This window comes from Myodes glareolus, chromosome 16, assembly GCF_982192425.1.
Source record: "Myodes glareolus chromosome 16, mMyoGla1.1, whole genome shotgun sequence".
NCBI lineage: Eukaryota > Metazoa > Chordata > Mammalia > Rodentia > Cricetidae > Myodes > Myodes glareolus.
Genome location: NC_142041.1, coordinates 4,738,028 through 4,761,073, shown reverse-complemented (window position 1 = coordinate 4,761,073; position 23,046 = coordinate 4,738,028). Strand labels below are relative to the sequence as shown.

Sequence of the window (23,046 nt, the reverse complement as noted above, 5' to 3'; positions counted from 1 at the left end):
AATGAAAATTTAATGATATAAGAAGCAAATCTTCAGTGAGAGGAGAAATTCGTCAGCAGAGATTTTTTTTTTCAGTTCAGCATATTATTGTATGGTTGGTTTGTTAATCTAGTGGCTTTATTATGGAGGGCCTTGTCTATCTTTCTGAGTTATTCCCTCTTCTTAAATTTTTATTGTTGTTCTGTTCTTGCTTAGCAAACTAGTGTTGAATGTACAGAAACCTGATTCCTCCTGCTTGTTCTGATAAAAGGGCTCTTTCCTCTTTCTCTGTCTCCTTGGCCAGAAAGAATGTATCAATAAATGAAGGAATCTTTCATTGTGTTTAGATACTACATCACATCTTACTGGGCAGGGGCTAAAGTAAGGGAATATATTGTAGACTTACTGTTTCCGGTGCCTCCCTCTCCCACCACCCTCCAGGCTCACCCAGCGGCTGCTCTCCTCCCACTCACCTAATATGCCTTATTTTCCTATGTTCAACACCATGCTTAAGTTACTTATAGTTATTCTTTGCTACAGATTGCAAAATTAGGAAGTAATATCTTTATATTTTATAGAATTCAGGTCTTTCCAGGGGGTGGCATGTGGGTTTAAGGAATGCCCAGAGTCATTCTTCTCCCACCAACTCAGGTATGTGTGTTCTTTAGCTTCTGTTAGTTAAATTGATTTTTTAACCTTAGATTTAATGATATACTCTAACAGAAACCCAACTCAAATAAAGGACTTTTTCTAAAAAGAAGGATAGGCAATACTCTATTTTTTTTTTTAAATATGACTGGCAAAGGGAAGGCCCTGTAAGGTCAGAGGAAACCTGTAGAGCATGCTTTGTGTATGACAAATCGGTCTGACTCCCTACAAGTGGCTTTCCTTTGATTTACATGTTCAAAGTTTCCAGGATAATTTCAAATTTACACAGGCACAGTTTAGAGAAGGAAGAAAAAAAGGCCATGATTTGTATGTTTTATCCCTAACCCCCGAGACATTTTTATATATTTATGTGAAATTAATGTGATTAATTTTAATTTTAAGCTTAAAAATGCAACTTAAGAAGTTATGCTATTCTACAAGAACCATTCCTGAGCCATACTCTACTTTATTTATTTTAAACAACGATGAGTATAAAATTCTAGAATCCAAATAACTCATTTTCGTCTTGGAGGACAGAGGAGAATGCAAGTATTAGGGCAACAGAGTCTCAACATGTTTCTGATTCCCTTAAGAATACATGGTAAGCACTGACATAATTTCCCACAGAAATGAATCAAACTAACATGGACACAAAATTTTACATTTTAAGGTTGTTAATACTGTCAAGATCTGAAAGTGTGGCAGGGGAAGCAATCCCTAATGTGGAAATTATCATGGACTACATGCCTGGAGAAAATGGGAGACTTATACTAAAACAATGTTGTAATTCATTAATTCATTATAATTCATTAGACAAATGTCCCAACGAGAGGGCAGAATGAACAAAGAGTGTTTTCTGGAAATGAATTGCTAAAAATGAGTAGAGCCTACAAAGCCCTGCACTGGAGGCCCAGCTGGGCTTAAAAGGGTGTATGTGTTGGGGAGGGGAGGACGCTTTCCCCCACTGTTAAATATTTGAAACACCACTTTAGAAAATAAAACCACGAATGTCTCATCAGTTCTTATGACATCGGGCTGACTCTGGCTTGCATGCATTTCCCCCTCTTTTACAAAGATGAGATCTTTAAAACACGCACAATGTAAAACAACGTTTTACATTGATTTAGGCTAGTTGGAGAAAACACAGTTCAGTGTAGGGTTTCAAACCGTTCCACTAAATACAATAACATTTGCAGTCATGGCACCGTTCCATAATAATTTTAAAAGATTTCATTTTACTTATCATTGCAAGCCATTATCTGATCATATTTGACCTACATATTAATATTTTCATTACCATTCAAGTCCATTTTTTGCTCTGTACAAATTGTCAGCACTCTTCACAGAGATATTATTTATTTATTCTGGAAATATCTGGAATTCTTTCACCCTACGTTTTCCTTAGGGACTCTATCTCTCCCTCTAAAGTATTGATATTAATATCTGGGGGAGGGGAACGCTTCCAATAAAAAACGAGGGAGAAAAAGAGGTCTCTCTTAATGGTATACTACAGGAGAAGTAGAAAAACAAAGGGAGGAAAAGAAATGATAATTGTTTTCTCTAAGGCTATTATCTAATGCGAAAGCAAATAGTCGGTCTGGAAATCAGCTAACAGAAGGGGATTAGAGAGATCTGAGAGTGGCTTGATTTCTAGCTGAGCTAGCTGTCTCTGCAGCCAGTGATGAGACACAGACAGGGCAGCTAGGAGCGCTCCAGATGGCCAGGGAAAGTGGTCGTCTTGGGTTACTGCAGGGCACTGGGGCCACCAACACATCCCGAGCCAGGGAAATCATCCTCAGGGAGCCAGTCCCACGTCCAGCCGGGACCAGAGAGGGCGAGGCCGGGAGCCAGGCCTCCGGCCCGCCAGCGCACCCCTGCGAGCCGGGTCTGCCCATTGTTAACATATACTTGACCTCCGTGACCCCCGCCCGACACAGATGTCTCCCACCTCCACCCCTCCCAGTCACCCCCCCACCACACCCCCCGCACCTGGTCGCGGCCGCGCCGCCGCCTCCCTCCCGAGCGGCCACGGCGCCCCCGGGTGCGGGTGCGGGTGCGCGCCGCAGCCGGCCTGGTGCGGGCGCTGTGGGCGCTGTGGGCGCTGTGGGCGCTGTGGGCGCTGTGCACTGCGCGCGGCGCTCCTGCTCCCCGGCGGACGCCCGGACGCCCTGCAGATAAATGCAGTCGCCTTCCTCGAGAGCGAGCGAGGGCGGGCGAAGCGGACGCAGACGCCGCCTGTGACAGCGGCAATCCCCAGCGCCCCACATCACATTTGTCTGCCACAGCAGCAACAACAGAGGAGCGAGCGAGCGAGCGAGAGAGCGAGAGAGCGGAGGGAGGGAGGGAGCCAGGCGGGAGGAGGGGAGCTGAGCTCGGCGCGCGCCGGGCTCCGCGTCGCAGGCTGCGTCTGGCTGGCGTCCGCCACCCCGGGCTCGTCGTCCCGCAGCTCGCTGTGCGCCGCGGCCGCGGGTGCTCGGCAGAGAGCAGGCGGCCTCCGGGAGAGCGCGCGTGGGCGAGAGGCCGCGGACACTCTGGCCTCGCGAGGGGAGCCACGCCGCGCCCTGGTCCTCTGGCCCCGCGGGCCGCCACCGACCGCAGGAAGTTCTATTTGCAGCTGGGAGCCCGCGGCGGATGGTGGGACTCTCCGGCCCTGTGCAGTGTAAGTGCCTCCGGCGGGCGGGCTGGGTCGGCGGGCGGGCGAGCGGGTGGCGGGGACCGGCCTCGGGCTGGGACTGTTAATTACCATTCGGATGACCGTCAGCTTCGTTTGGATTAATTCGACCGAGAAGCTGGCTCTGGGCTGAACTTGACGCTCAACTAGAGTAGGACTGCGTAGCAGGGCAAAGAAGAGCATCGCGGTTTCTGGAGTCTGCGATGACACTGAACTTCGCGGACAAACCAAGACAGAATTTCTCCTCTTTTTATTTCTTTTTCTTTCTGTCCTTTTTTTTTTAAACATTAGGAATTTTTAAACATTCCTGCATTCTCTTTATTTTATTTTAATTTTTTTTCATCAAAGGAGATTAGAAAGATGAGCATGTCTCCTTCGACTAAACAACTGGACTAGGTGCCCACGGTGTGTTTGGCAGGTGGCTCCACACCCGCACCGTGGGTTTTTAAAACTGGAAACGAAAGGCTGGTTCTCATGCTGGGCACTTTAGTTCTAGAAACAAGACGAAGAATCCTGACTTGGTACCGGACTGCCGCTTGGGTAGGGATCCTCTTAGCTGCATCCCGGCTCTGTGTGCCCCGCCTCACAACTTTCTCCTTATCCTTGGGTATCCGGGGGTGCTTTGATGGGAAACCCCGAAAAGGACGCGCAGTCAGCTTCTCTGAGCTGAGTCTCTTGCCGAAGGCAAGTCCTGAGCTTCGCAGCCGGGGACACCTGGGCAGCATCGCCTCTGCGGTCCTTCATTGCACCGCTGGCCCAGTCACCCTGGTCCTCCCGGGTGTTTCCTTCGCAGTCCCGACCCGGTTAAGCCCGCCTGTTCTGAGCCCAGAGCAGAACGTAGTGCTCCGTAGCTCCCGCCGGGCGGAATACAGACCCGAGCTTTAGCGGGAGAATTTATTACGTTTTGCAGAATTCCCTCAAGGAAAGTTCCTGGGGCTAGTGGATTCCTGGGACCCGCCGTTTAGCATCAAGGCGAATCTAGAAGGTCCAGGTTGATGGGCATGTCTACACCCGCTCCCCGAGTGAACCTTAGCCTTTCTGGGGTGATTTAAGCAAATACGGTAAGGTCGGTATAAGGCACTTAAACCCGGCTTTTGAAACTGTTTTTTCTTTCTTCTTTCTTTGTTTTTCTGCAAGGTCAGTTAAGCTTTGGAAAAGTTTTGAGTGTTTTGATTCCGGGCAGTAGGATGTGAACCAGGACTGTTGCTAAAAATAGCCGCTTTCCCTCCCTCCTCTTCCCCCTAGGCTGTCAGAGCTTGGAGGATTTGGCCAGAGCCTTGGAGCCCTCGGCCTTCCTAGCCCCTTGCAAAGGGTAGAGCAGAAATCGTTTGAATTTGGCTTTCCTTCAGAACTGGGCACCACAAATCCCAGCGTGCCCCAGCGTGACTGGTGCTTCCTGGGAAAATGCACAGACACAAGGTTGAAAGGAATTATCTAGTATTCTCTGGGAAGAGCCCCAAATCCAAGAAGTGAAGACGAGGGGAGCTGGAGAGGCCACTCCAGACCAACTTCATGTGCTTAATGTAACTCTGAGCCCTCTTGAATTTTTAACTTCGCTTCCCTTAATTAATCTGCCCAGGGCCTGTATATAAATGGCTGTCCACAGCTGCTGCAAATTGATTTATCTTCTGATAAAGGTCGGGTTGCTGACCAAAGCATTCTTTCTACCTTCTGTGTGAACTAAAATGTGTTTTACAGGATTCCTCCCCCCCCCCCCCAGTCTCCTCTTCCACATCTGTACCGTTCTTTAGTGCACTCGGTGGCTCTCATTATCATTCCCCTCCTTTACATAGATCTGGGTCTAAGCCCAGGGAGTCCACACTCCCCAGAATACAAATGGAGCAGCTTTTCCGTGATGAACGGTTTGTTAACGTTAGGGGCCTCCTTTTAGCTTATGGTAACACTCTGCCTTGACCACGCAAGTGTCCAGCTTCCCTGCTCACTCAATTCCTTAGAAAGGACCAGCACACACTATTGTTTCTTAAGCCTCCAGAGCCTGGGTTTTGGTGTTAATGTCAGTTGTGATGTGTCTAAGCAAAAACACATTCCCACTCCTACTTATTTCTCCCAGATTAATTCTTAGAGTGCTGTCTAGTTTTAGCACTATGGTGGCTGTCAACGAAGAGAGAGAGATGGTTAAGTGGTTTCATTTTCTTTTTCCTATTGTTTTTTAAAGAGCTGCAAGAGTCTCATATGTTGTTAACTAGAATCTTAGTTTGATCCACATTGTTTTTGTTTATTTAATTTTCCAGCCAGAATAGGTATTCAGAAAGCCACACTGTTCCCTTATTATACTGCATTTTGCATGTGATGTTTTATTAATTGATTCTTTAAAAGACAGAATCCCAACAAAATCACCAAGGAATCGTTCTGGGCACATAGAAATTGGGTTTTAGCTAAGCCCACGCTTAGAGAAGAACTTCATGAACTTCATACTAAATACATTTGTTTAACCATCGATTACAAACTGTGTAGATGGCATCCCCTTTATTTGAAAAACTAGGTATTGTGTGGGAGAATTTTAGCCTGCGATTTTGCCGGTGTCTGGTTCTCATCTGATAAAAGCAGCAATGAGAACACCTGTATTTTTTTTTCCTACAGTATTTGGACAACTCCAAGCGGACCAGAAGCCTTTGAGATGATATTTTTTCTTTGTTGAGTAGGTCTGTTTCACCACCAGGACCTGCTAATCATGACTCTGTTTTTAAAAATGGTCTCTGAAAGGACCTTTCTAATAAGAAGAGCTCTGCCTTCAGTGCAGTGGAAGCTGCATTATAAAATGGCAAGTTCCTGGAAATCGCAGGACAACAACCTCTGAGTTCTGGACTACATCTTTGTAATACTTACCCAATCCTTCTTAAGCATTGCCCTTGATGTTAGCATCAGCAATGAGATTTCCCATCGAGGTGTTAGCCTAAATATTTTTGGGTAAACTCTAAAAATTGTAAAGACCCTCACAAATGTCAGGTGCTGTTATAATTTATTTTATTGTAAAATAGAGGCTTATCCCCCCCCACCTCTTCTTTTTTTTTAAACATTGAAAGGGGATCACGAGAAAGCAATGCTTCCATTAAGAATGCTGGTCAGTGGTTGTCAGTTTAGGACATTCTTCACTGTCAAATCCTGTTTCTCACTTCTTTGATATGAACATCAGCTGACAGGCACTGAATGCAAAGCCTTCTTCATTGAGGTTTTATGCAGGCAACATAGCCCTCCATAGCAAAGCAGTCTGGAAAATTGGCACCTGCACAATTTGCATGTGAAAAAACCTGAGTCAGTTGCATTTTGTTGGAGTCTATTACTGTAAGTTATGTAAGTGCGAAAGGCTATTTATTTGTTGATGTTTGGCTGTCTAAAGGTTCTTTATTATATGGATACCTTATTCATCATATGGTGATCTTTGGTCTTTATTGATAGCAAAAGCAGGACAAATTGAGCTTTCGATTTGTAAAGTTATTTATTATGAGGTGGGGTCATTTAAACCGTGAGCTCACAAAAGTCATGTAGATTCATTTAAAAATTTTAAATGTGCCTTGGAAGAAGGCTTTGAGATTGTTAACAATCTGCTAACAGTTGAGTGCATGCATACAGTTAGACTAGCAGGAGTATCGGTTGACAACAGTCCAGCATTTTAATAGTTATAGACTCTGGTACCAAACCAAAGTTCCCAAGAACATAGACAAACAATTCAAACTTCTAAACTTTGAGGGGGGAGGGAATGCTGTCTCCACTCATTTTGCTTGTTAAATTGTAGCTGTTACCTATATGACCTCTTCAAAATTGTATTTGCCCCCCTTTATAGAAACCAACCAATAAATGTTAAACCAACTATAGAAACCTTTGTGAACCCCAGACTATTGTCCATCAAAGGGGACATTTTATCCAGAGTAAGCTATTATTATTACCTGCAGAGACACCTTCCAAGTTCACCTCTTTACAGCCATTAATATAAGAGTTCCTAAATAATGTTTAAAGAACAGTGAACATTTTATTAAAGCAAACATTAGTTCAGTTTAATGGAGGTAATTGTAAGCGATAAGACAGAGCCGGTTATCTCTGCACTGTCTAAACAGAAGGATCCACTCTGCACCATTTCCAGTAGCCATCTGTAGAAGAGAAGGGTTTGCACCTGTCTGTCCCCACTAATTATAGATTAAGGCCAAAAGAAATGAAATTCAAGGAGGTTTTCAGCTAATGAAATCCATACTGATTTTTACTGTAAATGTGTTTTATGTGAAAAGGAGGACGGCTGAGTTATGGGTAAAGAAATCGCTCTGTAGCTGCCAGGCACTTGGTTCTGGAGCACAATTCTGTTGCATTAACCTTTGATATTAAAAAAAATAATAATAAAGACGGCAACTCGGATATGGGTGGTGGCCTTTGTGTGGCATCCATAGTTACAAGTTAGTGAGCACCAGTGGGCTCAACAGCTTAGAAATGTGAGGGAAAGGAGCTTAGCCGCCAGAAATGTTTTCATATTCTGAATTGCAGATGAAGGGAGGTCTTGGGTTAACTTATGCATGGAAAGAGGTTTTTTAAAAAAAAAATTAGAAAGCTTTTTTTCCCCTTTTCTGCATTTTCAGCTTCACATCCATGAGAAATTAAAGCGAAATGACTGAGGAATGCATCCTTCAGTGGAAGGTCACGCGAATGCCTACCACATCTGTTTATAGTAATTATGAACATAATTAACATAAGAATTACAAATGAAATAATGACAAGCTGAGCAATGAGATATTATGCCATAATGGTCATATGTTGGAATTCTCACATTATAGCACACTAGACTTCACATACTCAAAGAAAGAAAGAAAATGCTAGATTTTTATCTGAATTAATGTTTCAAAACTTATCTGCCTGGGGCAGATGGACTCCTTGCTTTTACAAGAAGGTAACCTATTATTAAGTAAAGAACTCATTGAAATTAAAATTTCGATCCAGTTTGGTCGCTAAGTTGTCTGTAATTATAGGTACCACTTTCTGGTGGATACTCAGCCCATGATAATAATTCTTGATTACCATGTTGCTTTGGTTTTCATTTTGATTTTCTTGAGACAAGATCTCATTCTATAGCCCAGGCTGGCCTAGAATTTACTCTAGAGCTCAGGCTGGCCTGGAACTCACAGTGATGTTCTGCATCAATCTCCTGAGTGTTGAGATTACAGGGGAGGGGGCGAGGCCATCACACTGAGCTTGTGTGTGTGTGTGTGTGTGTGTGCGCGCATGTGTGTTTAATTGAAAGCTTTGGAAGCAGTGTGGAGCCAGAAGTCAGTACACAGAATAGTAACACTGTACTTTCACAAAACAAGAACATCAATACATTAGCTGCTCTGTTGTTTTCCTTGTGCCCAGTCTTTGGAATACCTTAAAGAGAAATACATATCTGTTCTGAGGTTAAAGGTGGTATCAGAACTTTCTTCATTTGTATGTATGTATTAATTGAACAAGATAATGGATTTCATTATGACATTTCTGTGTATGTGCACCAAGTGCATCTTTGTCAGCACATTGTAACAGAGAATGTAGTGGTGTGTGTGTGTGAAATCAGTGAGCATCTGTATGTTGTATCTCCCCCCCCTTTCCTGAGTTGCATTGGATTTTAAGGTGTTTATACACAGCCTGTGTCCAGCCTGATCTAACTAAAGGGGCTGCTGCTGGCTTCTGGGAATGTAGCTTTCTATCACCGGGAGGGAAGAGGTGAAAGGACACCTTTTACAAGAGCTAAAGGGATATTCTGGAGATCTATTATTCACTTGAAAACATGCAGGGATGACAGATTTCCACCCGTGCAGAGCTCACTGCCAAGTGGTTTACTTCCTGCCCCAGCACCCTTCTCTAATTCCTGAACCTGGTCCCTTTCTGAAGATTTATGGAGAAATAGTACCTTGTTCTCGTGCAGTGATACTGAGAGGCTTTCCGCATTATTGGATTACTGGGGGATTGTAGCAGCACCCCTTTTATCTGGCATTCATTCTATGAGGAGATTTTCACACATCCCCTCCCCCCACAATGCTGCCCAGCTCTCTTTACCTGGTGTTACCTATCGAATTTCCCTTGATTCTTTCCTTGGGCTGGGGGCATGCGTGTGCGTATGTGTGGAGGGCGTCCATTCCACAGAAGACCAGTTATGTTGTTCCAGGCTAGGTGATCTGGAAGGCACTTGATGAAACAAAGCCCCTGCTCAAGTATGTCTCTGCCTCTTCTGTCTCAAGCCCTTAGCCGCGTGATGTCGCCTTCTACTGACTTCGCTTGTACAGGCTGTTTGATGGCCCCAAGTTGCCCAGCCGTTGTGGCTGCAGTGTGGGCCATGCCAGTGTGTGGTTTATTGATCTCACTCTCCGTATTGTAGGAAAGGCTTAACCAAGCTTCGGCGCCTAGAAACACACCACAACACAGCACTCCCCCTCCCCCAATGAGAAGCCCTCCTTTACTGCAACATCCGCCCTCCATTAAGGATCTGGTCAGACGTTCAGATTGTCTGATGGGTGCATTTAAAAGTGAAAAGGGGCTCTCTAGGGACTACTCAGGTGTATCTCCCCCCGCCCCTGACCCTGCTGGGGCGGAGGAGGATGAACTCTGGTCGGCTGACAGAGCACCGGCACCTGCTTGTTCTGATTGATTCTCAGGCTCTGGGTGGGTAAAGAGCTGTAAGGCAGCTCAAGCCAAGATTGATTGCCTCAATTTTGAATTCCCACCTCCCAGACTCTCAGAGGTACACAGAAGGAAGCTCCTACCCCAACACGACTTCTGGAGGTGGAGCAGGTGTCTGAGTCACCTGTAGCCACCAATCACAAGTGGTCCTCCTTATCACAATGACGCGGGCTGCCCTGAATCTTCAGCCTGGACACACTCAACGCTTTAAAGGGGAGGTGTATGTGTGTGTGTGTGGGGGGAGGAGTGGTGGTGGTGGGGAGACTCTTTTTGTGTCTCCCTGTATCTCCGTGTGTGTGGGGGTGAGTGGCGGCTGGGTTTTAGTATCTGAGGGTCAACAGAGGAAGCTCCCACAGGACCTAGTCCTGGCAGACTGAAGAACTGCTGTACGGGCACAGTAGATTTGTTTTGCAAATTAAGTGTCTTTGGATGGAAGTGAGGTGCTGAAGGTGTCCCTGTCAAAACCACCCAGAGAGCTCTTGATCCCGTTGACCTTGACAGACCTCTAATGTTAGTGGAGCCACAGGACTGGCAAATCCAAATATTTGGGAGGTGGGGCTGATTCGGGGGCGCGGGTTACCCGGCAGCCCTGATTGCCACCACCTCTCAGTCTGGCTGGGTAGCTGTCCTCACGCTCCGACCCCATCCCAGGCCGCTCCCCGCCCCTGCATCCCTTCCCTGTCTCCCCTCCTGCCAGCATCTCTTCCCTCCCTCTTCTCCCTCTTCTCTCTCTCTCTCTCTCTCTCTCTCTCTCCCACTTTTCCTCCCGCTCCCCTCCGTCTCGCACGCACCCTCTGTTTATTTTCCTGCCTCCATCTGGGCCCTGCTGATATTGTAATCACCCTGATGCACGTTGGCTCCTCTCCTCTCCCTCCCGCGCGCACACACTCACTCACACACAATGTGCCATCCCGACCAGCCCTTTACTTCTGATAAGCTCCGATGTGTGTTTAATGAATACAAAGCGGCGGTGTGGGGGCCGCGCGGCCGGCCGCCTCGCGCGCTCGCCGCCGGAAGGTAATCTCCACGGCCGGGCTGGGGGCGGCGGGGCGGGGCGCGGCGTGGGGGCGCCCCCCCCCAACGATCTGGAGCAGATAAGAGCCAGGGAAGTGAAGATGTAACCTGTTATCGGGCGCTCCTCTTAGCTGCCAGAGGGAATTTACATTTAAAGATTACAGAGGGAGAGGGAGAGGATCTGCCTTTTGTTGTGCGGGGGTGAGGAGGAGGCAGCGGCCCTGGCCTCCACGCTATCTTCCATCACCTCAGCTATCCAGACGGGGACTCACGGAGGTGAGATTACGGAGGGCCTTATCTTTAATTGGGTTTAGTGTTGCCAGCCTGAATAGGTTTAAAGAGCCTCGATAAAGGGGGAACAATAGATTATTTGTTGATCGGACGATGGAACCCTCAGATGTAGAAGAGAGAGGAAGAACTCTTACCAACTTGATTAGCTCAATTTTATTTTGGTTTTGAGGTGACAGGGTCTCTCTTGGTAAAAGAAGGAAGGACCAGGGAACTTAGGTGCGATTTGAACGACTTGCAATGTTTTATTCCCTGTGCATGCTTGCTTTCCCAGCACTTCTGCACCTGCCTTATTTTGAAGGTGCTTTCTCACCTTTTCTCCTTAGGGTTGATGGAGTGAGGGAAGGGCAGGGGCTTTGGGAATGGTTCATCTGTATTTGGTTTTGAGTGGCTTGTTTTGAGCAGGTGATGAATTGATGCTTTGGTCCTGGAAGGAGTGAGAAAAGCCTTTGGAGACCACTTTTAATATGGAAGGAGGAGGATGGTAGATTGTGGTTCAGCTCTGGCTCGAAGGTTGATCATCACTATAGGTGCAGCAGAGAGATTATATTTTGTATTTGAACCATGGCATCTTTTGCTTGAAAGCAGTGTGTGTGTGTGTGTGTGTGTGGAAGAAGCAAATTGTCACTTGACTCATGAATTATATATTTTTTAAAAATCATATAAACTTTAGAAGGTTTTTTAAAATGAATAAAAGTAGGCAAAATGATTGCTTTTGCCTCCTACACACAGTTGAGATAGGTGTTTTCATAAGTACCTAGATATGAGCTAGTAACTAGAAGCCTAATTTAAATTTGTTTAAAGCCAGAGAGGCATGTTTCCTTGTTGACAGTGGCAGATCGATTGGGGAAGACAATAAGTCCCATTATTTTACTTCCATTGACTGAACATATTGACATTTCAGGTTTACTGTTGCCTCAGTGAGCATGGCAAAACATTGAAATGCACAGACCAACTGGTCAGAGTGGCACATAGATTACTGCGTGTCCTCTCTGCCTTCAGGTTACCTTATCAGCCAGGCAGAAGGGGAAAGACTAACCTGTCCTCCCTCAGAATGAGCACAGCATTTTTGGTTAAGGAACTGTCAGATAACATGTCTTAGGAATATCAGTCATTTCCCCAGAATTGAATATGATGTAGACATGTATGTTTATCTGAACATCTGGGGAAGCAAGCTAGTCAGCAATCTTGAGTATTTTACAAGATTCCCATTTACCCTCCCTGGAAATAATTACAGTAGTGACCGGCCTGTGATTGGGTGACAGCCATTGTGTTCCAGTTCAGGGTTCTCATGCAGCTAAGTCTGCGTCTTAGAAAAGCAGTGTTTACAGTTTCTCCAAACACAGGGCCTGACTCTGACTTCTCCCGCAGTTTTCTTTTGGTGGATGAAACAGGAAACGGCTGGGATGTGACTCCCTCAGGCTCAGGCGTGTGCATAGACAGTGATATGGATATATATATATATATATATATATATATATATATATATATATATATATATGGATTCCAAGCAGATGTTGACAGAATATAATTTGCTGCCTTCTTATGTCATCTGGCATTTACACACTTTGCATTTTATACACCATGCATATAATACACAATCAAATTAAGTATTAGGTAGACACTGAGTTTGAGCCACATCAAAAGTAAATATGGGATGAAGCTACAGAGACTGAGCATAGTTTTGAAAAAGCTCGGTGACCACGACTTATACACAGCACACAGTGACTGTTGCCTTCAAGCAGGGAACCCGTGCCCTTTGCAGTCTCTTAGAACAGAACTGTCTTTTAGGCCATTTCCATGAAAATGTTAGGTTTCCATTTGATCAGCAGGTGCTGTGAGATGAAAGCCATGTGTAAATTTCCAGAAGGCTAAAAGTGTCAGTTCAGAAAAGGAAAGTGATAAGAGAAAATGCAATCAGTTTCTCTGCTTTCAATTTGTGCAGGATTTGAAGAGCTGTTTTGTTGAACTGCTACATCTGCTCCAATATGAATATTGAGCTACTTCCACTAAAAATAACAACCTATAATTTGGAAGCTACTGCAGCCTTTTGTTAATGTGAGTGGGTTATTAAAAACAAAACAATAAAAATAAAAATAAAAAAAAACAATTTTCTATTCTGACAGTCCCCTGCCCAGCCTGCACTTCCATTCCCACTGCCTTTCCCTCGGCAGATAAATGGGGTTAGCAATTAGCACCTCATCGTGTTTGGCTAGGAAAGGAGGTTTCCATAGGTGAAAGTCCTGGTACTATAACAAGGCATTGCACAAAACAAAATTTATCTTTAAATAAGCTTGTAAAATACGTTTATTAAAAACGAGATATTCTCCCTTACATTCTCTAACACCACGGTTTTTAACGGACTGGCAACTCCTGTGAGACAGTTAACGTGATTTCGCCGCATACTGAGCAGTCTGTAATGTTTTCACCTTTAATACACCTTCAAATGTAAGTTTAAACTAATCAGGGATATTTTACCTAACAGGGCTTTCAAATACTTTTTTTTTTCACGCTTAAATAAAATGATTAAATTATGCTTGAGTGCCTGCATACAAAGGCTTTGGCCTCTACAGTACTGCTAATCAAATAAATTTTATGGACCACATTAGAGGAAAAAATTGGATGCATTTTACTGGTGACATTTCTAGGAAAGGCGTGTTCTTTAACTCATCTAGTATTAATTAAAAAAAACTCCAGAATGTATTTAAAATAATCATAATGAAAAATTCTTCATCCATATAATAAGAATGTGAGTGGTGACATTACATGGAATACAGGCACAGAAATGTACTGTAGTAAGCAGATATGTACATCGGTTGGCTATTGATTGCACTTGGTTTGACTTGTGGCTAAAATCATTTGGCTAGGATGAGACCTGATCACTGCCCAGGCTCAATTAGCTCTGTAGCTTGTGGCTTCACACTTGAGTTGGTAGATACATTCTCTTCACAGGTAAACTCAGAACAGCTCAGGGAAGGAGAAAGGAAAACAGATGTTGCCGATGACACATGAACGTGTTGGCTTATAAATGGAGTATTTCTCTTGCGACGTAAGTCCGCAATGAGAAGTGGTTGAAGTAGAAAACTGGATGCATTATTAGATGAACAATTGTGCATATGCAATCAGACAAACAATACTGCTCTGAAGAAGTATTATTTCCAACCCAAAACACAAGAAACAGTCCAGTACTCTGGCGTTCTGCAATGTCGTTAAGTAAGTTTGGTATCGTCTGGGTATATTCATTGGTACAAAGTTTGGTGTCGTCTGGGTATATTCTTTGGTACATGTATTTTGCCACTTTCAAGGAAGGAGCCTGAGCCATGGTGGCTTACACCTATAATCTCAGCACTTGGGAAGGGGAAGTAGAAGGATTAAGAGTTCAAAGTCATCGTGGGCTACATAGTAAGTTGGAGGCTAGCCTGAGCTACAGGTAACTGTCTCACAAACCCTCTCCCCAGAGAGAGAGGAAGGGGGGAGAAGAGACAGAGAGAGAAAGAGAGAAGGAGGGAGGGAGAAAGGGGTGAGGGAGAGAGAGAGAGAGAGAGAGAGAGAGAGAGAGAGAGAGAGAGGAAGGAAGAGAGGGAGGAAAGGGGGATGGAGGGAGGGAGGAAGGAAGGAAGCTAAATCACATATCATTCAGAAACCTATTCACAAACACAGCCCCATCACTTAGGATGCTGAAGCCGTCATATTTCATGTGCCCCAGGAGAGAAGAGTTTCCTGGGTCTTCAGAATTACCGTGTAATGTTGTAATGTTCAGGCTCTTATATCTGAACCCCTGGTAAAGTTCCACGGTGCACCTAGATGTACCCCTGGCATTGCATAGACTGGATGTGGAATACCCACTTTGTAGTTTCAATTTATGACATCTTGTGTATTATAACTCATAGCTCATGAAGGAACAATAGTCGTTAGTTTCTGTAGACATTGTATTGACCACATTCTCAAGACAAATCACTATTAGTGTGAACGGAGAAGGCCTTTAGAATGTGCATGCTGTGCAGGAGGGATGTAAAGGACAGGAATGTGAGTTCCCAAGGGTCTTCCCTCTCCAAACGCTGTCAGGGCCTTGGGGAAAGCGATGGACTGGCCTCATTCATCTTCTAATATCTGGGGTAAAGACAACATCAGAGTGTACTCTGCGGTTCCAGGGACTGCCAAGTTGTCTTGGGAGAAAGGTCAATAATCAGCAGCCGACAGAAACTCGCTTGCTGTGATCTTAGTCCTAACTTCACATACGTTTTCATCATAGTCTTGAAGGGAATGACAAGTTCTCTTGTCCTGCCAAGAAACTCCAACCCATGGCACAGACTAGCCACAGCTGCTATCCTGACTTTACATTTGACCAAAATTTTACTGACTTTAATTAACTAATTATTTATTTAGTTTTTTCTTAGTCAGGGTCTCACTATGCATCCCTGGCTGTACTGGAACTCACTATGTAGGGTCAGGCTATCCTTGAACTCACAGAGATCTGCCTGCCTCTGCCTCCCATGGGTTTAGATTCAAGGTGTACCCTATTACGCTCAGCTTTAATAATTTTTAAAACTGAGGTTCCCTTGTGTTTCCCAAACTGACCTACTTTGTGCCTGAGTTCTCATAATTAGGACTTATTCTCTGAATCCCTGTGTCTTTACTTAATCCACCTTTGAATCACACTCTGCTGGGGGCAGCTGGGCTAGCATATCCCTGGATGTTGCCTAATATGTGCCAGTGTGTCTATCTATCTTCATCTTCCTAGATCTGATGTCAGTCATCCGCTCCTGAGGAGTTCATCCTGCACTGAGCCCATGAGCTGCTGACCCAGCCCCTTTTCTGATCCATCTAGCATCCTGGGACAGATTTTTACTCAGTGTCCCCTGGCTTTTCCCACACTGGTTGACCGTTGCATATCTTGATCTCTTGTTCTGTTGTCCTAAGATGTTTTTTATCTGACAGTTGAGAGGAAAGGGGAGTTGCTTGTTGTTGCTTTCTGGGTAAGCTAGCCCTCTCTGGAGCTCAGGCTGAGGTATATATAGCCTAGGCTGGCCTGCAACTCAGTTCTTGTAGCCTTAGCTCCTTAAGACTTGGGATTGGCTACAGGGATATGCCACACCCAGCTTGGAGAAAAGGATTTTGTAGCATCTCTTACTCTAGAGAAGTTTAGATTGCAACTGGATGCATGGGCTATGGCTCCACGTTATAGAAAGAAGGCCTGGTATGGATATGTACTGTCCTGAGAGGTAAAGTGTGATGCCCTTCCAGTTCACTCACTGGCTTCCTTGGTAGCTTAAGTTATCTCTCAGTTTTCAGGTGAATTCCCCAGAGGCAAGATGAGAGTGTCTCCTATGTGAATGTCTAATAGATAACAGGTATGAACTTGAGGATTTTCTTATAAGCATAGTGTGTATTGTTGACAATGAGTTTGGAGGACAATGTTTATTTTCATGTTGCTAGGTTACAGTAGGGCTTTGCTGGCTCTCCAGCCCTCTGTATGAGGAGAAAAGGCAGTGGGAAGAGCCATCCTGAACCTTAGGTGACTGTGTGAAGTGTTAGTCACTGCTCGTGTCTTTCAGGGGCAGTGATAAGAGAAAGGATCTATTTATGCGGTAAGAAGGGACTTCTGCTAAAGGGAAATAGGTTTGATGCTGTTCCTTCAGAGTCGCTGGGCAAGACTGCGGCCTTGTGCCAGGCTGTGGGAGAGAGGTGGAAGGAGTGGGGATTGGGTGTCAGTAGTGAACATTCACTGAAGCCCATAGTCTCAAAGCCTGGAGTCACCTGAGAGATGTAGAAGACGCCCTCTTTATTTAAATAGCATTGCGGGCCAGAGCTGATAACCACTCATTTAAATGAGCAGTTCATTGACATGTGACTAAAATTAGGACTTAAAAGAAACCTGAGACCTTGACCAAATATTTAAAAATTTAGTTGTTGCCACCAGCACCTTGGCTTTGTATTTGTTTTCTGTTTGTAAAATCAATAGAGACTAAAGTACAGACACTGGAAGTTTGTCTTCGGTTTCCCAATTTCCCGAAATCGCTCCATGAAGCAGGGCCGTATATCTTTGACAAGTCGGAGTGATTGCATGTGTTTGGTGTGATCAAGACGAACACTTTATTGTCATCCAGGAAACTTTTGCTATTTGCTAAGGAGTTCTTTGGCTGGCGGGGCTTGAGAATCATGCCAATTTTCAATCTTCATTAGAGATGGAAGCCATGGGAATCACTCTTACTTCATAGGTCACAGAATATCTTTTTTAACTCATGTTCAAAGTTCAGTGTAAAGCTAAGTGGAAATTCTTTGCCATAAAGGAAAATGTTTATAAGTAGAGACTCACAGAGTTCTTCATTACAGCTTGCGTCCATTGGGTTGTATAGTATCTAAGATGTATTAGGTAAAATATTTCCAAGAGATGCCAAGGAAGATTGCAAAGAAATTGAAGAGTTGGAGATACAAGGATGACAGGAATGGAAGGAGAGCTGTGTGGCCAGATGGAGACAGTCTTGAGCTATCTTTGGTAGGACTCTCTTGCTGGACCTGTTAGAGGACTTCACCTAGTAACAGTGACAAGGATTAGATCCTAATGCTGTAGACAAGTAGACAGATGGTGATCCCCAAGAGGGCCTGCTCCAGTAATGATGCCAGGGAGATGGCATCCTGCAGAGACTATTCAGATCACTTCCCGCCTGGCAAGTTTTGTTTTAGGTACAATCTTAGGAAGTTTGTTAGTCTGCCTGGTTGGTTAGTCCGTGTGGAAGTTCTCCATCCTTTTCCCTGGTCACAAGATAGAGGAAGGTGTGGTCGATTCTGAAAGGCTGCTAGTTTATTTTCCAAGTCCACACATACATTATATACACGGTGATGAGCAACCACAACAGGGAAGGATGGCAGAGAGCAGTGGAGCTGGGGCATCTATCAGATGGACACGGTCATCCTTTCCCGCACCAGCCTTAAGTAGCTCCTAGGCAGTGTCAAGTGCTGTCCTGTATCCTCCCCCAACCCCCTTGGCTCACGTGCTCACTTTTGCATTCTCATTTCTAGCTGGAATTGTTTGGAAAGGAGATCCACATCTGACCTCTCATGGCTAGCAGTATATGGGCAGTGACTTCGTATTCTTCGGTTTAAGAGGAGTGAGGTGGGGGAGGGGAACGGTCAATGAAGGTGGAAAAGGAAAAGAAATGTGATGAGTGTCCATTGATTGACAGTCCGAGTTGAGCATTCAGTTGGCCACAGGAGAGTAGGCAGAAGATACTAGAGAGAATGGAAGTGAAGAACAGTGAGAGAGGAAAGGGGCGGCCCCGTGAAACCCGCGGTGGCTCTGTGAAGAGTCACACACTAGCTGTGTAACCCCACTGAAGACACTTTCTAGCCTGACCAGTGAAAAACGAATTGTGTATTCCTGAAATACAAAGAAATCTAAAGTCAACGGGTAATTCCTGCTGGGTGTAAGGCAGGCTGCTAGGAAGAGACCTAAGGCAGGTAGTGGGTGTGGGCCCTACTGAATAGCACGCCAGTTTTGATAGTTACAACAGTATACCAGATTACTAACTAAAAGATACAATAAGTGGGGTTTATTTTTATTCTTTCTCTCTCTCTTTGTGTCTGCCTGCCTGCCTGTCTGTCTTTCTGTGCATGTTCTGTGTGAGTGTGTGCTGCAAGTGTCTGTGTACCCACAGAGGTCCAAAAGGGGTTTTGGATCCCTTGGGGCTGGTGTTACAAGTATTTGTAAGCAAACCCGATGTGGGTATTAGGAGCCAAGTTCCGGTTCTCTGGAAGAGCACAAAATGGTCTTAGCTGCTGAGCCATCTCCCTCTAGTCTCATTAGCATGTTGACATCTAAGCTTCTCTAGAGATAAGAAGGAGGTTTTAGGACCTGGTTGTTGATATCGGTCAGTAGGTCTGCAGAAGGTTAGAGTCCTGGGAGAGAGAGAGGAGGTGGGAAACTCACTAGCCAATGTCTGCACTAAAGGCCTTGTGGTAAAGAGTGCAGAATAAGAGCAAAAGATATTTGTGGCTTGCAGATAAAACCTTTGATGTGGGCAACTTCTTCTTTGGGATGTAGCATGGAGGGTCCCTGCTTGGGTTTGAGGTCTTGCATTCCTTTCTTACCATAAGGCCAGAATAGTTAAAATTTTATAATAAATGAGGTTTTGTTTTGTTTTTCTAGTTGAACTTCTTTTGTACAGTAGACACCACCATGAAGCAAATCTAAAGCCGATGTAAAAAGATATCCCAGGGGAGGTCATGAACCTCTTGGAAGCTGTTCCTCTGGAGTTGGCTCTGTTGTGTTGTGATGGGTCTCATGCAGTAGTTCTTCTGGAGTTGGCTCTGTTGTGTTGTGATGGGTCTCACACCATAGCTCCTCTGAAGTTGGCTCTGTTGTGATGGGTCTCACACCATAGTTCCTCTGGAGTTGGCTCTGTTGTGATGGGTCTCACGCTGTAGTTCCTCTGGAGTTGGCTCTGTTGTGTTGTGATGGGTCTCACGCTGTAGTTCCTCTGGAGTTGGCTCTGTTGTGTTGTGATGGGTCTCACACCATAGCTCCTCTGGAGTTGGCTCTGTTGTGATGAGTCTCATGAAGTAGAAGGTAGGAAGGGCGTGTAGGTCAAGACCAAGCAGTGTGCTTGTACCAGTTCATTAATTGTGGCTCCTTTGCTTTGCTTTCTAGGCTGGGGATTGAATCCAGGGCCTTGTGCACACTACGCCAGCATTCTCACAATGAGCTCCGTCTCCGCCCCCTTGTTTTAGCAGTTTAGATTGTAGGTACTGCAGAAGGGTGGCCATGATTGGGTTACTAGGATGGGAAATGCAAGAGACATTTCCAAGAAAAAATAATCAGAGCATGGGTTCATTAGTTGGAATCCATAGCGGGGGAGGATAGCAAGCAGAATAACTGTCCAGTGCACGTAGCCTGCCAGAACTTGGGAATTACTTTGGGTTTGTTTAAAGAGAAGCCTCCCTGCTCTGCTACAGACTCATAGAGTCCCAGCCTCAGACATAGTCATTTGGGTACTTCAGCCCACAGAATTCTCAAGGCTTCAGCTACCTGTGGGGTTGGGGACAGCACTACCAACTGGTAGACGTGGCTATATGGGTCTATTCTAATCTCTTTGGGACTTGTCTCTCTCCTTATGGATTTGGCTCCCTGAAATTCTTCCAGATGACTGTGACCGACCTATCCATCTGGAGTTACCCCCTGGATGTGTGGAAGAGTAGGGAGTGCTCAGGCTTGCTGAGCAACTAGGCCTTAGCCCGCCGTCTGCGGACGCCACCTCTGGTTTTTATGTTTATGTATTGTAAACATTGAGATTTGGTTGCAAGGTAGTGTGTAAAACTTCTTTCAGCTCGCATAGTGGCGAGACGGTAGAAAGGTCAGGGTGAAGTGTTGACCGTCCGTTGATGGGAACAGTGACAATCCGTGGAAACTGACACTCGTCAGATTCTAGGCTTTGTGGTTTTGGGAGCAAGGGAAGAATAGTTTTCCCATGAGGTCTTTGAACCTAGCTCCATCTCTAATGTGCTCTGGATTGTTCTATTATACAGTAGAACAAGTATATTTCATGCAATAATGCTTTTCAAGTCTTCGTTAACCAAGAACAAATGCATGCTAAAACATTGTTGCTAGATTAGAAATTAATGTTTTTACAGTTTTACAATCAGCAGATAGTAGAAGTAATATAGTATCATGTGAGAAACCATGATTTTTATTTTAAAATGGAAGCCTCGGAAAGGCAGAGTAGTTTTTTTTTTGATATGCTGAAAGACAGTAATAAACATTACATGTTTGTTATGAAATCACTCTGCATAATTCCTTCATTTAAGAGACTTTTGTGTCAGAAGATACAGCGTCAACATTAGAGCAATGTCTGTGCCTGCCATAGTGGCTTGCTCTTGTGAGCCTAGCACACATAGCCTGTCTCAAAGAAACCAGTCACAAACCCTTTCCGGGAATGAGGACTTTCAGAATAAAACTCGTAAGATCATATTGTTTCATAAAGCTTGAGACATGCAGGTGGTTGCAGTGAATTATCTCAATAAGGTGCATTATATTTGGACAGTGGTTTTTATTCAGCCTTTTCTTCTCAATCAGCATGGCTGCCAGGACCTGAGAAGCTGTCATGTAACTTGTCAGTAAAGTGTAACTTAGCAAACACATCACTTCTGTGGTCACAATACATCAACCATGTGGAGTTTTAAGGTATTTTTTGAGGACATTATTATTACTAATGGAATTATTATTATTTGGTCTGGGTCATCAGTCTGCACTTATATATATCACATACTTTCCCTTGTTGTTTCTTTCCTTAATATTTGTATTTATCCAGTCCACTAAATTGAGAAATACATATTTTTATCATGCTCTATTTCAAATTTTTAATTGGTTGTATTTTTAATAAATAGTATACAGACTAAAGTCACACTGCTGGTCTTGTAAGAGGGATACCATTTTCCTAACTGGACCTATGAATGCCACAATTATTTCAAAAATTTGGAATTTTTCTAATTATGTTTATGATCATCTGAGTGGAAAGGGACCTGTAACATAGTATAATTCATACATATGCATTGTGTGAGCTAATAAAACCCTTTTTTTTTCCTTTACAAACTATCACATCAGGCCAAGGCTTTGCTTTCTGTAGAGTTGCTTATTATTTAAACATCCTATTTATCTTTACTTTCAGGCTTTAATCGGATCCATCAGAATTCGCTTTGATGAATTTTTTCTTCTATTATTAATTATGCTTGATAGAAATTAATTTTCACAGTTATAATACCCCACAAAATTTCATCATGAAACAATCCTCTCTGTCTCTGTCTCTCTCTGTCTCTCTCTCTCTCTCGGTATACCTGGCTGTCCTGGAACTCACTCTGTAGACCAGAATTGACCTTGAACTCAAAAACAATTCTGTTTTAAAAGGCCAAATTATGTTATTGGTAAAGAATCATTTTTGAGATATATTGTTAAATGAAAAGGGCAAGGAACATAAGAATGTAGTGTGTTTGCTACATACGCTCAAAAATTGCCTGGAATTCTAGTTGTGGCAGATGTGCAAGAAGCTGACAGCATTATTGCTCTCAGAGAAGAAAGGGAGATACAGGCATTCTTGGTCTGAGAAGCAGGTGCTTAGGTACCAAGCTTTTAGTATATGATTTGTGGCAGAATAAGGGGCTGCAGTGTGAGCCTGAGACTCCCTGGCCCAGGAAGTTGCCCGTCTGTGGGAAGGTGATTGTCCCATCCCTGCCACCCTGCCAGAGTAGTTGAGTGCTCCAGAGAGGAGGCCTGGCTCACTAGGTCAAGGTCCTTGTTACTTTCTTTCCCTTAAGAAGCCGTTCTTATCCAGACCATAATAGTATGGCCTCAAAGGACATAGGAAGATTGACAAGAATGAGCTGCACGCCATGGACATGTCATGTGGTTGCTGTTCTGGGCTTTCCAACTATGGAGTTGTCAATGCCCCCCTTCTAGAAGCTACCAATGTGTCTTCTCTTTGTGGTCATACCTTCATCTGGAAAATACCGAATGGCTCAGCTTAACTTTGGGAATAGGGGCATGGGCCTGGCTGAAGCTCGGCCTTTCTCTTTCTGCCATTTCTGAGGCCATGGTGGCTCTGTGTGTACCTGACCATCTTGGGTGCTTTCTGAGGGAAGGGATCAGGTTCATTTTACCATCTCCTCAGCCTTTGCTGGAGCTTTCTCGTCTATGACTTCTCTCCTGACAGATTTATCTGGTTCGCGGGCTCCATCAGTCTAGCAGCATGGATGGAGCTGCTGGGGTCCTTTTGATACTTTGTTACATAGTGAAAAAACTCACATCT

General features: G+C 44.5%; 1 protein-coding gene and 1 pseudogene across 3 annotated transcripts in view; one reads left to right on the top strand and one right to left on the bottom strand.

The window, feature by feature from the left end:
- Positions 1-2,370: 2,370 nt before the first annotated feature.
- LOC146891372 (uncharacterized) lies at positions 2,371-4,332 on the bottom strand (annotated as a pseudogene).
- Positions 3,192-23,046, top strand: part of Runx1t1 (RUNX1 partner transcriptional co-repressor 1) — a 148,226-nt gene continuing 128,371 nt past the window's right edge. Inside the window, exon 1 of one of the 3 annotated variants that reach the window (XM_085676992.2) lies at positions 3,192-3,286. The gene's annotated coding sequence lies outside the window, so the exon portion shown is untranslated. Of the gene's footprint in view, positions 3,287-11,081; positions 11,240-23,046 lie in introns of those variants that run through there. The other 2 variants (XM_085676993.2, XM_085676996.2) reach the window with 2 other exon arrangements.